General features: G+C 41.7%; 1 long non-coding RNA gene across 1 annotated transcript; it reads left to right on the top strand.

The window, feature by feature from the left end:
• The first annotated feature begins 360 nt into the window (after positions 1 to 360).
• On the top strand, positions 361 to 1,623 carry LOC134223681 (uncharacterized). The gene is made up of 3 exons (XR_009982669.1): positions 361 to 542; positions 604 to 1,139; positions 1,200 to 1,623. It is a non-coding gene; the product is annotated as an uncharacterized LOC134223681 (long non-coding RNA).
• The last annotated feature ends 1,419 nt before the right edge of the window (positions 1,624 to 3,042 follow it).

Genomic DNA, 3,042 nt, shown 5'->3' with positions numbered 1-3,042 from the left:
AAACAATTTGCTGCTTGCAAGAAAAATTATTAAGGAAATACTAAATCGTGGGAAATTCAATTGAGCACCTAAAATAATAACATATCAATAATGAGCATTTTTTTTTTCTTTATAACTTTGCTTACGAAAATCCGATCGGTTCGCAACAACAACCGTCTTACAGATTTAGAAATATTCTACGAAGTCTTCGGGTTGATTATATTTAAGAGGAGATCCTCCAGTGCCGGACACATAAGCCATTTAACAAAAAAACTAACTATCCGGATTATGTTTCCTTCTGTACCTTACTAGCAGAACGTACCCTGCGTTGCTCGGGTTTTTACGTTTAAAGGGTGGTATGGACTTCTAAAGTACTGTGTAAATAGATAGGACAAGTAGTGGTCAAGAAATGATTTTACTGCTTCAACTCCTTGCACAGTACGGAGCTGACAAGGAAAACGAATAATTCGGCAATAGCAGGCGCGTGGCAGTCAACAAAACAAAGACTGACATCTTCTCTTGCGGAATAATGCACTGATGCATTATTTCGCAAGTAAAGTGACGTTTGTTTTCCATGTTTCACCATACTGCTTTTATTTATTTTTTGTTCGCTATTGATTGCAGGTGTACCTACTGTCTTTCCGGCTGCGGTGATCTTCGGGTATGTAGCGATACAGAAGACAATGCTGGAAAAAGGTGCTGCGGGTGCTGGCCGCTGCATGGAAGTTGTGAAAAAAATTATTTGGTTGCAGGCCGTTCTTGTTTGCTAGCAGCCGGTGGGCGCAGATGTTTCCAATAGTTAATTAAATCACTGAGCTTTCGAATATCCCAAGATGAATTTGATGGTGTAACTAAAGCAGCTACTGCAATGGCGTTTGATCTGTGCTTATAATAAATTATCATTATCAGTGCTTCCGAAATATATATACACATCTCTGCATATCATCCATAGCTATAAAAGCTATTCCCAGCTAGTGTGTTTTTTCGCAGCTCTTGCAGATGGAACACACCTGCAGCGGTACGATACAGAGCCTGCGGTCCCTTTGCACATCGGCAATTATGCGTGTACTCTCGACGATGTTTAGAACTTTTCAACTATATCTACCGAACTTCCAATCGCTTGACCATTATCGCCATTGTGTTTTTCGCCGATCAATCCGGTTTGTATTCTCTAGTGGAATATTCTTTGCTTATTTGACGTACCCACTGGATTCCCAAAGGAAACAGTTTCGCTTATGGTCCCTCACAGGCAGTCGGATGATGTTTAACCGCCACTAACAAGACAGACGCTGTTGTGATCCGCACTTGATTGGTGAACAGACGCTCGATCAAATTCGTACCTCCGGAGAGAAGTAAACCCCCATCCATGTCGAAATAGGCCAAAGTTTCCACCACGGTTGTATACTCGATTGATCAGCACCACGAAGCTGAAGGGATGGAAGTTGTATGGCAGGAGGCTAAAGACCACTCTATGAGATTTTTTTCAATTACACAAAGTATAAATCGTACATCATCCAAAAAATCATCAGCTAACGTTTTAGTACTTCATGTAGTTATGCATCAAAGGATAACGTTAAATTGAACCGAATGTTATTTTATAATTAAAGCTTATTCCCTGAGCGCTTGCAATCATTAGAATTGTAAGTTCGCGCTAATCCCACACTATATTTAACACGTACGTCCCCAACCCCCATTTTACGACAAAACTCAAAATTCAAAACCAAGCTGCTCAGCCAATTTCTAACGGATTTTCAAGCAATCTTCTGGAATCGATCACAAAATTCCTATAGCTTTAGGAACCGAGGTAAATTTTTTTGCTATGGCCATGGTTCCGGAGATATTCCGGGGAGTACTGGGGTTACCTCCCTCCCGGAAAAAATGGTCACTGGCACCGACATGTCAAACTTCATGATTTTGCAAAACAAGTACACTGGAGTACATTTCAACGACTTTCGATCGAATTGGCCACCCACCGGATGCTTCCAGGGCCTGGTTCCCTTGGGGAAGTGGCCAATATCCGTTCAATCTTGGAACCCATCTTGGGACATGTCAAACTTCATGATTTTGCAAAACAAGTACACTGGAGTACATTTCGGCGACTTTCGATCGAATTGGCCACCCTCCGGGTGCTTCCAAGGCCTGATTCCCTTTGGGAAGTGGCCAATATCCGTCCAATCTTGGAACCCATCTTGCGACATATCAAACTTCAAGATTTTGCAAAACAAGTACACTGGAGTACATTTCGGCGACTTTCGATCGAATTGGCCACCCTCCGGGTGCTTCCAGGGCCTGGTTCCCTTGGGGAAGTGGCCAATATCCGTCCAATCTTGGAACCCATCTTGCGACATATCAAACTTCAAGATTTTGCAAAACAAGTACACTGGAGTACATTTCGGCGACTTTCGATCGAATTGGCCACCCTCCGGGTGCTTCCAGGGCCTGGTTCCCTTGGGGAAGTGGCCAATATCCGTTCAATCTTGGAACCCATCTTGCGGTATGTCAAACTTCATGATTTTGCAAAACAAGTACACTGGAGTACATTTCGGCGATTTTCAATTGAGTTGGCCACTCTTTGGGTACTTCCAGGGCCTGGTTCTCTTGGGGAAGTGGCCAATATTTGTCCAAGCTTGGAACCCATCTTGCGACATGTCAAAGTTCATGATTTGCATCATATGTTACAAATTAAAACAAAAATAAATCCAATTATTGTTGCATTGGCATTGTCAATGATATTACTCCTGAACTGAATTTTTCTCAATAAATTACAATCTCTTTACTGCTTTTACGGTGTCGTAGGTAAACCGATATGCTGTATCGCTGACAGTCAGCAAAGCTAATTAATGACATCCCTGAAATATATAAAGACCGTTTAATGATCAATATCTGTTCATACAATTTTCTGTGGAATTCATCCGGCAGTTCCTCTAAGAAATTCTCCAGGAATTCCTTTGAAAGTTCCTCAGCGAATTCTTCCGAAAGTTCCTCTCAGAATTCTTTCGGGAATCAATATGGATGTTCCTAATGCAATTACAATATTACTACAAGTTCAAGCGAAAATTTCTA

Source organism: Armigeres subalbatus, chromosome 3 (genome assembly GCF_024139115.2).
Source record: "Armigeres subalbatus isolate Guangzhou_Male chromosome 3, GZ_Asu_2, whole genome shotgun sequence".
In the NCBI taxonomy this organism is placed as follows: Eukaryota; Metazoa; Arthropoda; class Insecta; order Diptera; family Culicidae; genus Armigeres; species Armigeres subalbatus.
Note: the sequence above shows the minus strand (reverse complement) of the source record. Positions and strands in the feature narration are given on the sequence as shown.